The 12,221-nt window shown below is 38.5% G+C and overlaps 1 protein-coding gene across 7 annotated transcripts in view; it reads right to left on the bottom strand.

The window, feature by feature from the left end:
- LOC132911051 (talin-1) overlaps positions 1-12,221 on the bottom strand; it is a 49,280-nt gene that overhangs the window by 35,952 nt on the left and 1,107 nt on the right. For 5 of the 7 annotated variants that reach the window (XM_060967383.1, XM_060967382.1, XM_060967381.1 and 2 more), the window contains exon 2: positions 797-898. The gene's annotated coding sequence lies outside the window, so the exon portion shown is untranslated. Of the gene's footprint in view, positions 1-796; positions 899-11,068; positions 11,190-12,221 lie in introns of those variants that run through there. The other 2 variants (XM_060967375.1, XM_060967379.1) reach the window with 2 other exon arrangements.

The following is a 12,221-nucleotide window of genomic DNA, read 5'->3' as shown; positions in this document are numbered from 1 at the left end:
TAGCACTAGATTCGCTTTTCACGGACGTTGTTCGTACGAATTTCCAAATAATTCTAAGAACAAGAGACGCCAACTTTCGCTTCTAACCCTTCGAGCCGAAAATTTCAACCTTCCCTCAAGAATTTAATTTCGCGAAACTCGTCCATGCTCTACCTGAAATTCATCCTCGTCTCCACGCCCCGTATCCACTACGATCCACCAGCTGAATTTTTGTCCGTTTCAAAAAAGTTTCAAGTTTACCAAACATGTACGAAATCATTTTACGAATAAAAAGTCATTGTCTTCTCCGGGTCTTGATAAACTTAATATTGCCGAAAGAATGTACCGATTCGGATCCGTGTCGTATATAAAACCACGGAATCAGCCTGCAACCGATTCGCTGGAAAAGGTGCGTGTGACCCGAAGAACCCTCGTTCATCATGCCGGATGCCTATTCAAATTTTATGGGCCATATTTGTCGCAATTAAGTATCGCGTTTTCGGGCTTATGGGCCAGAAGTATTCCATATTGGTTGCAGGAAGGATCGTTCGGCCGGTTGTCTCGCGGAATAGAGATAAATTCGTGGACTCTACGCGAGGGCAGGGTCCGCAGGGGTGAGTTTATGGGATGCCGCGGGGATAGTAGACACTTTCACGATTCGTCTGACTCATAGTCGACCGAGAGGGACGAAGAAAGCCGGAGAAGAGGCCGCAGAAGCGTGTAAAGCTTTACGAGGATCTCGACGAGAAAGCGAAGCGGCCACCGAGCAAACGTGATTTGCAAATCGGAACTGGCTGCTCGAATCGTTGGTACTTACAGTTTAAAATCGTTTCTCTCTTACGTCGCGGAATACTTCGTTCCTGCTGTGCGCGTGTGTGTCTACAACTCTTGCAGCTTCTTTCTCAGGCACTTCTGAAAACTAATCAAAGTAAACCAATTACTTTTTATCTCTTTACATTATCGTACTTTGTTGCGATTTAGTATCCGATCGATTGAAATATTTCATTCGAAATAGAACAAAGTAGAAGGAAACGTAGGAACTTGGACAAAATGCCATCGTGCCATCGAACGCAAAGTCACAGGTATGAATATCTAAAACTAAATCCTGTCGCTCCTACTTCGAGCAATCGATCTATCGTGTGATTCGTCGGATTTGAAATTCAAAGCCGGCGCGCGGCGTGAGACGCGCGAAAAACGCGGCCACAATTTGAATAACAGATACAGAAGCACTGAATTATTCTTGGCCAGAACAAAGGGAAGAAACGGCCGGAAAGAAATCATATCGATAACTCCGTCGTGCAACGCATCGAGCGAGTATTAACTTCTTCGAGAGGAAAGGCGGAAGGTGGAGGGTGGAGGGAAGGGGAAAATTTTCTTCCAGAGGTAGAACAGGTGCAGCCGGGACTGTTCCGACACGTGACAGAGAAGAAGAACGAAAGAAGGAAAAAGTACGTTGACCGAGAGGGTTTACGGATCGGCTGAAATGTCAGAGGACCAGGAGAACTCTATTTTCGCGAGACAACAGGCAAGACGGCGCCAACGAGATTTTCGCAAAATTCAGCATCCCCGAGAACAAACATCGAACTCGAAGACGACAATTAACGGAGGAAGCTTGTGCAAAGACAAGATGGCGAGAGAAGAAGTAGATATTCTATAAAACGAAGGGAGAATCGTCGAACGTTTGGAAGACATTACGAGTTAGCTATTAACCCTTCGCCACAGATTTCCCTATCTTTGTCATTACCACTTTGTCAGACGCACAGTCTTTCAGCTTACTCGATAATTTTATTTATAAAATCACCGTTACGATACATAAAGATTGATTTGATACGATTATTAATCATCGGGATAACCGTAGAAAAAGAAATAAACAAAAAGCGATATGAAAGAAGCACAGATGAACGAAAAGAGAGGACGGTTCAAGAGAGAAAGAGAAAAAAAGCCAAGAGAAGAGATGCAAAGGGAATGGAGAACGCTAGAACGAGGAAGAGTAGGGAAGATAGGAGTTGGAGAGAATCGAGGGAGGTGGGTGCTGGCGGCGTTATGGCGGGCGCCGGGGGTGGCGCCGCGACGCTTTGGCGCCTCCAACGCCGAGACGCTCCGGTGATGTTGGCTCCATATACCTACACATTTCAACCCCCGATGTCGCACCCTCCCATGATATTCACGTACACGTAACTACGTGGCCGCAATGACAGTTCGGGATTCTATTTCTCACATGTACAGGTGCATTTTTTTACCTCTCCCTTGGCCCTTCTCTTTCACCTTCACCCCTTCTCTCTTTGTCTTTTTTCCTCTGCCTACCTTTACTGCCCCGTACTATACGTTCGCGAGCGTCGAGAGACTCGTCGTAAGGTCCGAGAGAAACACCGAGGACAGAGATGGAATAAATTCTGGATTTTATAACCCGGAAGGCCAGCTTCGGCGTCAAGGTCCTCGATGGACCGCGGGGTGTGGCAGCTGTGCAAAGTTCTTGCACGATCAGTTTCAGGATAGCCTGTTTCACGTGATAATCTGGTATTTATCGAGTTAGCGCGTGTACAATATTTTTGCGAAATTTGAATTTGAATTGAATTTGCCACCCATCGAATTAATTTTACAAGAACATCGGAAAAAATACGTTTTCGTAATCGATAAAGACGCTTTCCCTCTCATCGGAATATATCCACTAACAAATAAATATATTCGATAACGAAAATGATATATTATTATTCGATGTAATCGATTATATGCCTTATTAATATATTTCTCGACCTTTATCTTCACCCGACGACATCGATCGTAATTAAGAAGATTTTGGACGAAGACACGACGATCCCTAGCCCCATGAACCGTGTAATTTTTCAGCCTCGATTGCTTACGACACCGGTTATTTGCAATAATTTACTCGAGGCCACTTATTCACCGATAAACTTCACTTTCGATAGTGTTTATCGCCGGTAGCGCTGCAATTTCCACGTATAACGAGCAAGTCTGTCGAAAAGCGGAGACAACAATGCGCGGTCGATGGAATGATCGAGCCGAACAATATCTAATAAAGGGCCTCTTGGGTCGTCGTAAAAAAGGACGCGAGAGATAACTAATAAAGCCACGGCTCATAACGGGTAATCTTATAACGGGCTTGTTGCACACGTAGCTACGTTACGAGAGAGAATCTAACCGGCTGTAAATCCGATCAATCGGCACGCGCCTCGTACCATCGACCCTCTCTCGTCACCCTCTCGTCATCCCGTCCCCGAATGTCTTGCGCATTTCCGCAAAATTTTGCGATTAATGGCTTGCCTGCCTTTCACAACCGATCAATAGACGATCTCTCGATAGACTGCAATTTCGTTGTCGATTCTGCTCTCTGATCTCGATGGTCTCGGCCGGTTAAAATTGATCTAGGATTCTAATCCACGCGATTTTCGAACGTTCGACGACTCTCAAAGAAGATACGAGCGAATTCGTGGTGAATCTGGTGGTGAGCCGGATAAGTGGGCAATAGACAATCAAACGTTGAATCGCATACCTGCATTAACTTCTGATACAGTCTGATATAATTATTTCGATGCTTCTTACGTTACTCGCGACTTAAGTTTAATTTTTTGGCGGAAATTTCTAAGTAGATTTTGTCATTTTCTCTTCCCATCCAATCCTTTGCTACGCTATGCTTTATACAATTCGTACTAACTAACGAGATATGTGCCGCTAAACAGAGAACATTTTTCGAGCGCTTTCGCGAGAAAGGAGCAAAATGGAACAGTTTCGAAAAGATCGTCGACGCTAAAAGCCAGTTACTTGTGAACGTCAGCTGAAATGTTCCACCCTGATCTACGGAGCACGGTAAAATCGTCTAATAAGTTGAGTAAACATCGAATCATTGTTATTTTTATGTGCAGCACACGGACCTCCATTGAATCGATGACAACGGAGTGAAAGGTACTTTGAGCTGAATGTACGGATAATCCATTAGACGCGTTGTAACCTAAAACTGCGCAAACAAGGGTGATCTTGGATTAAATGTGACGCCCGGATGGATCGTGGGGATGAACATACCGCTAGGAAAATGAAAATAAGTCGCAGCTAAACAGGTGAGCGACGATGACAATGGACAAATATCAGAAACTAGCAATTTCGATAACAAACAAGGCCATTTGCTAAAGTTTCTTGCGTATCACGCAAGCGTACGTCAAGTATCTGTATAATGATTATCATCGCAACGTGACAACTGAAAATAGAAATGATACTTTTATTCTTAAAGAGACGGAATGGAAGAAGAAGAATATTGCTTTGCATAAAAGTATATATATACTTTCATGGTAAAAGAAGCAAACAAAGTTCTATAGTTACAGGGGGTGAATATCAAATAAGCGAAAGTATATCTTTACATTTTAGATACCGATTAGACGTAAAATCCGTCGCTGAGACACTTACATTTTTCTTCGAATCGATTTACATGCGCCGCAAATGCGTTTCTCGGTACAATCGAAAAAGCAATTAGCCGGGACACTTTATTTTGCGTTCTATTTAATTCCTATAGCTGCTGGTTTAACGAAATCTGCGCGCATACGCATTAATTAAAACGTCAAATCTTTCTGCGTCGCTTCGATGAATATCTCCGTGTATAATATAACAAGTTAGAAATAATTGTCCAAATTATACGATACACGCAAGTTTCGATCGTTGGCTTTGTCACAGAAAAACGAGCCTTACCTTATCATGAAAGGTCCAGTCCGTAATTTGCGTAACCATACGAATAAGAAATGAGAAAAATCGAAAGCAGACACGACTTTATACCCGACGACAACGACTTTATGAAATAAAAGTAAAGCGACGGTATAACGGCAGAGGAACCTGCGATTCATTTCTATTCATTTCCCTATCCACGTTCGTAAAGAGCAATTTTCACATGTATACTTACTACACGAGTCTTTGTACCTAAATATTAAATACTAAATACTATAATTATTTATAATAAATACATTAAACGTTATATATACGTTGTACAATAAACATTATACGATTATCTACTTTCTCCACAGCGTGATAGATAACAAGAAATTCGCTTTAATCTTATCGAAATATCACCGTTGCCTTCTGAACATCAGAAGATCCTTCTTGATGACAACGTTGTCTACGGACAACGATGCACTTTTATTCCCAAGAAGGCAATTTAATGGAACAATCGTCCCCTTTTAAATAAATTCCTTAGCAGTCCGTGTAATGTCGCAGAAAAAGTAACGAGGCATACCGTTGTCTCGGCGTGCATCGTGCAAGATCGTGCATTCGTGACAAACAGTGTCTCTCAAACGACGTGTCGTCGAATCGAAATCGATTCATCGATCTTCTTTTTTTCCTTTTAAATAATCATTATTCCTGTTACTCTCCTTAACGTCAAGATATCGAGATGTTATTATTATTATTATCAGCATCGCTGATATACTATACATAAACTAGCGACGTAACCTGTTAATGAGGATTAAATGTAACAAGGCGTATAATTGGTTCCGAGAGCCCACTTCGTCTCAATGTGGTTCACCAATCGCCATAATGATCCCGTAACGAAGTCGTTTGTTTCCTTCGAGGGAAACGGAGCCACAGAAAAGAAACGAATCTGACGGGGGAAATATACGAATATTAAATAAATGACCGTGAAATTACATGATTATCCGAAATTACGCAGACCTTTCATACAGATAATACGAAAATGTTTGACGATACGCGTCAATGCTGAATAGTATATCATGTATATCATTTGAATATTATTAGATTCATATAAACACGTGAACCAGGGGTTATCAACGTTGAATCATTTTGATTTCTATCCACCGACAATATCCTATGAAATTTTAAATTCTTCTTTAATGCTCTACGCATCATTCTCTATTCTTTTCCATTCTTATTTCAACGTTTTGTTTCCTCTAACTGTTTCCCCGTAATTATTTAATCGTAATAGCACAGGAATAAATAGTAAATAAGTTGCAACGACAGAGAACAAAACGCATCAAGCTGGAATAAAAGAATGCAAATGGAATGTGTAGTGTAATATTATTATTATAACAAGAACAACGATAACGATGACGATAACGATAACGTGATGTAATGACGAAACAAGATAACAATGCTAGATCATATGAAACGTCCGAACGCAAAACGTTTATATCAGAGATCAAAATAGACAGTTATCTTTCGTTTTTAAAAGAATTATGTTCCAACTTGTATGTTTCGTTTAGGAAAATATCTGTTCTTGTGAAATTTTTATGGAAACAAATGTTAACAAGTGAACAGATATTTTAGAAGCTGTGTAATAAAAGCTCCATGGACACAAGCTGTTTTAGAACGTGTATTAAACAAGATCATGTACGATAGATAAAAGTACCAAACGGACGAAGTACTAGTTTTATACATAACAATATAATAACATATTATTCACGTGTTTATCGAATAGAAGATATGAAAATCATAAAAGATGAAAATTATAAACTGAAATACAATAGCAATCCTATAACATAGGGTCCGGTCAGATAACATGTAAAAACCGGCACAACGTGATTCCCTCCGAGAAAAATAAATTTGAATATTTATCGTACGCAGGTATCGCGCCAATTCTTAACTAAACACGTTCGAACTTTATTTTCGAAAAACGAACCCTTAAACAGACAAATAGCGGTTTATATTTCATACGAAAATATTAATTACTTATATCACGATTTTCATATCTTTTATTCAATAAACATACGAATAGTATGATATTACCTTAGTACGATACTTGTATATAACACAAATAAACATTGAACTGTGAATTGTCCATGTAAATTACAGATAAATAACATATTCGAAATATCAATCTGACTGTAATAATTATTTAATACCGCTTCGTAGTACTATTCATCGAATAGTATTCAATATTTGTTACTACAATAGAGAACTTTTTAAATCTCCATAAACGAAATACCTGTTCCTCTTATGGAAACACTTTTAGTTCTACATTTTACACGTTCTGTTCAAAGTAAAACTTATTTTCGAAAACTTTCCTTTGTCTCTTCTCATTGGAACCTCGAACGTGACAACGTGTTCTAAAAGAAGTCGTACAATCAATGTTTTAAATAGAAGCTATCACAATTCATCCATAACTCTGTTTCGATCGGTGATTTATGTTATTACAAATGACACGTTCCAAGTTATTCGAACGCGTAACTTGTATCTGTCGAGTATTGCATTTCGGCTTAATCTCAACCAGTCGATGACAAAATCGATTTCACGCGATTACCCGTCATCGCTGGCTGTTGGCCGAGGCGCGTAACTCCATTATGATCTTCGCAGAAACACGTGCGCACAGCAACCCTGTAGTTACTTCGTGCACACTGCCTGTATTGCGCGCGCGTACGTATTTCGTGCACAAAGAACGCGTTATTTCGAAGCATCGCATATTCTACACGCACCGGACATACGCGTGCTTCTATTTATACAGCTCGTACCGGAACTGTGTCTTCCAAAGGCACAAACGCGTGTTTTGGCCGAGCCAAATGTTTTGTCGCAACCGTGACGAAAATGAATCGATAATCGAAAATGAAGTACTCCGTTCAACAAAAGCGTAATCCCTTTACAGACGCAATTTTTGCCATACGATGATCCATCAGCTTTTATAATGAAACGTTTTAATCGGGCATTTGTTTCGAAAAGAAAAATGATACAAGCGTTCGCAAACTATGAATAACCCTATACCATATACACAGATAAAAGATTAATTTCTGGCGAGAAATTCAATTTTATTGTAATTGTAGCTACAAGGATGACGATAATCGTGTATCGTGGTTGTGGGACGATAGAGTAACTTGACAAAATCTGAATACATTTCTTTATCACAATGCTTGATGAAAGTAGCGTTGCTACGATTTATATTTATGCCATTTATGTTATCTATTTCTTAGCAATGTTAGCTAAAATATTACGTACTCGACGTGTTACGAATATATTACGAATCTGCCAATTATTTCGTAGATAATTAAAACAACGGATAAGTATATTCTTCTTTAATTGCAAACATTAAATAGTTATTTCAGAATTGATTAATCTGTAAGTTTAATGTATTATACGTTACATAACAGTTGGACTAACTAATCGTTCAATTAGCTATTACTCTCATTAATATCTACGTTAAGAAATCAACATTAACATTTTATCGAGGATATGTAGAATTTCTAATTGAAAACCATGAATTCGAATCGAAACTATCGTATAAAAAACAGTAATAAATCAAATAAACAAGGATTCTAAAGAAATTTAAATTGCCTGTAATGATCTGGCGACTTGAAAATCGTACGAAAGCATAAAGTTAGTTTGCTCGGTTCATTCATCCGCTTTCAATGGCAAGTAAATCAATTCTACGAAATAAATCAAATGAGCGACCGTTCAGCTTACCAGAGTTATCGACAGCATGAATAATAATATCTAATTCCTGAATGGAAGCGTTTAAGCATCGGTAATAATAACTGCATCGGTAATAATGCAATCTTGATTTCTACATCATCGTCCATAGAAGAAATGATGCATCGATACTTTTATGTCTCTTAGATTGTCATTTCCATATATGTATGTACATATTTTCTATCTTATTCTGACCATCTACTTTCACATACTACCGATTTATTTAGTCAAATTTGTAACTCACAGTCCTTCGTATGATATAATACAATTCTTGGTACTAGAAAATTCCTGAATATTTTCTTTCGAACGTTTTAAAATTCTTCCATTAGATATCTTCAATGTATGCTTGCGATCTTCGGTACATATATTCAATTTCTATATGCAATTTGCTCATGATCATTATCATGATAAACAATGACGAAATTTTAAAACTGTACATCTCACAAGCGCTATTTATATAAATAACAAGTATATCCAACAAACGCGGATGTCTATGCATTTCAAATATTTAGTTATTATTAACTAATATTTAAGGAGCGAAATAAATGCTCATTGTTCGTCTCTATGTCTGTTAGAAAATCAATTACTTAAACATCCGAGGCTTAGCGATAAGTAAACTTAAATAATTAGTAAATAATTTAAATCCTGCGCCTAGGGATTCCTAGCCTTTAACCAACCGTGTGTATAGAAAGAACTAGAGATATAGGTAGAATTTAAAATATTTCATATCCGATACTGTTGACAAAGGAAAAAAGAGAAAAGGAGAATTTGAAACGAATTATAATTAAATTTGAAGAAGTTTGAGGTTACGAATGATTGGATATCGTGCAATTCGTTCGAATGGCAATATCCCGAGCGATATCTCCGTTGGAAATGAGTCACGAGGGCTGTTCGAGGCCTTCCGCTTCCGCGAGGCCTTTTTATTCGCGTCGATCGGAGAATAAAGATCGTCACTTCGGATAAACTCAATGAAACCTTAAAGCCGAGTTCTCAACTGGCTCCAAGTGGATCGCGATAATTAAATTGTGAGTCTGGCTCAATTCCACGGAAATAAATCTGTGGAGGAGCATCGGTCACGCACCGCGCGAATTAAGAACTCTAAATCCGAAAGTGCACGGCAAACATAGGAAAACTGTGTGTTTCACCATCCGCTAAACCAACTTTTTTCTTTCCTTTTTCTATTAAAGGCAATTTGCAATGAGAAAATGTTTCTCCTCTCATCGCGCTTTCCACCGTTTCGAATTTACAGTTTCTTTTTTTTTTTTTAATAAAAAGATCCTATTTTTTATAAATATACGCCTATATAGTTGTACAAAAATCTTAGTTTGGAAACTTGTTACTACTTTACCAACTTATTTGTATTCCATTGTTATTCTGTTTATTCCGATTGTATCGGACGACTTATCAAACTTAATAACATTCTATAACGTAAAAAATTCTATTAAAAGTGAAAGGATAGAAAATTAGGTAGTTTCAGGTTATTCAGAGAATTCACGTTAGAGTAAAACCGATGAAACGAATGCAACAAAAAAGAAAGAAGAAAGAAAAAAAATAGGCACGCGTGAAAGAAGGGGAATTGCAAAGTAGTTTAACAATCGTCAAAGGCTAAAAATTAATCGAACGTCGCGACCCGATAAATCACCAATATGCTTTTAAAAAATCACTATGACCCACCCGTTAAAAGACCATAAAAAGAGCCATGACAATTTTACTTCGACGATATCCTCAAAGAATTTAAGGTCAATCGAACACTGATACGGGACGTGTTACGTATTTATTACTACACCGCCGAAGAAAGAAGACTTGATTTATATATTTCCCTCGATGGATTCAAAAAGCAAAAAAATAAAAAATGACCTTAAGGGTACAATACGAAAAAGGGTATCTTATCTAATATTCCTGGAGAAAATTAGGCGGATGAAAAAAAGCGAAAAAGATTAGAAATAAAGTAAAACGAAAGACCTGATGACATCGCGAGGAATTAAAAACCGTGGTAAATCGTCGATGCGAAATCAGAAAAAATTTTCTAGGGTCCCGAACTTGGCCAAACGCAGAAACTTAATAAAGTCTCGCGAACAGTGGTAGCAGATGGGTTTCCCTATTTAACCTCTTACAGCCTGCCTATTGATTTTCTCCGGTCCTATTGTTTTGGCACGTCGCGCATTTAACGAAACGTAAGAGAGAAACGGGAGGAACGAGAGGAGAGCATCGAGGAGAGAGTACGAAACAGAGCAAAGTGTTGGCGAAATCTACTTCGATGATCGATTTGCGAAACGTGAAACAAACGGCACGAGTTGATGCCCAGACGCACGAGCGGAGAGGCCACGAGCTGTCAATTTGTCGCGATGTTGTGAATCATCTCTATTTCGGGAGACACCCGTTTGGTGGTCCTACCCCCTTCGTTTTTGAGGTTAGCTCGCCCGTAATCCGCCTCGACTCTCAGACGTATACGATCATATACGGCCAAGAGGCAGGTGTTGTATGCCTCTAAGCGATTAATAAAGTAATGCGGGAGATCGCGTTTTATCGGTGTGAAAACGAGCAGGAACGATTGGAAAAGTCTAAACGAGAGCAGCACGCCCATCTGTCGGAAATCACGGAAAAATCAATAGGAACCGGCAGCATCGCCACCAGCCGTCGGTTTCGCGATATTATCCGGCAATTCGTACATTCTACTCACCGTAAAAAATATCCATAGACAGAAAAGAAGCCCTGTTTCGTTGCACAAAATCAATTTGTCACTTCGGGCACAACCACACGTCCGACAACACTCTTGCGACTCCGCCGTTTCAGTTTCGAGCGTTCCTCTCGTTCAAGGTCAGTGACGGCGCGTGTCACGAAAAAATTAAGGCGCCTTGAGTACCCTTTCCGAACGAGACGGCAATTGACAAACGTTTTTTTTTCTAATTTCTTTTTTAACTGGATTACTTCGAACAGGAATATACTCGTTATACCGTTTTAACGCGTTCTAACGTATAGTTGCGGCGATATTTACAACAATGAAATTTTAATGTCCAATATCTAATATCCGTAATCGTAATATCCGATCGAAGATTTTAATTATAAAAGGTGCAATAATTTTATACGAGTTACAAATAAATAAATAAAAGTGCTATTATCTTTTAGAAATCTTGTTTCGTGTATTAGGCATAGTCGGATTAGTATGTCTATAAATACGATGAATAATAGCAATAAAGTATATCTTCTTAAGTACTATTACATTCCTATCGCTAAATCCTTAAAAGTTTTTTTATCTTTACATTCGCTCTTAAAAATTCATTTGAAAATCGTATTACCTCAAGATATCAATATTACTATACTTGTTTAGGAATTTGTTAAAAGCATTTTATATTTCGTTAAAAATGTTCATAATCAACTGTATTATGTATATAAAACTGTATATAAAATAAATTTGGAAATTATGCAAAAAATTTCTGATTATTATATCAGCAGGTAATTTGCAAATCGCAAGATATTCAAGTACGCGATATTCTTCGTTTCAGAAAATTTCAATAACACGATGATCGATAAGAATCTCGCGCGGGCCTCGCCGCGCTACGCACTTCCCTGGCTTCATCCAAATAACTAATCCAAATAAACAGACTCTCCTCTAAAAATAAAAAGAACCAATCACACGCATGACAAGAAAACACAGCGAACGATCTCCGAATGTCTCGCTTCCTGAAAAGCCGTGAAATCTAACGACATTAAGAAAACGATTTAAAAAGTTTGCTGGTTCGCTGAGAATTATCTGACAAAATGCTCGAAAAATAATAGATTTCCATAAAAACGTGTTAGGAGGTCCGTACAAGTTGTAAGTAAACTTGGAAACA

This window comes from Bombus pascuorum, chromosome 10, assembly GCF_905332965.1.
Source record: "Bombus pascuorum chromosome 10, iyBomPasc1.1, whole genome shotgun sequence".
In the NCBI taxonomy this organism is placed as follows: Eukaryota; Metazoa; Arthropoda; class Insecta; order Hymenoptera; family Apidae; genus Bombus; species Bombus pascuorum.
The sequence above is the reverse complement of the archived record's forward strand: the minus strand, read 5'-3'. Positions and strand labels throughout refer to the sequence as shown.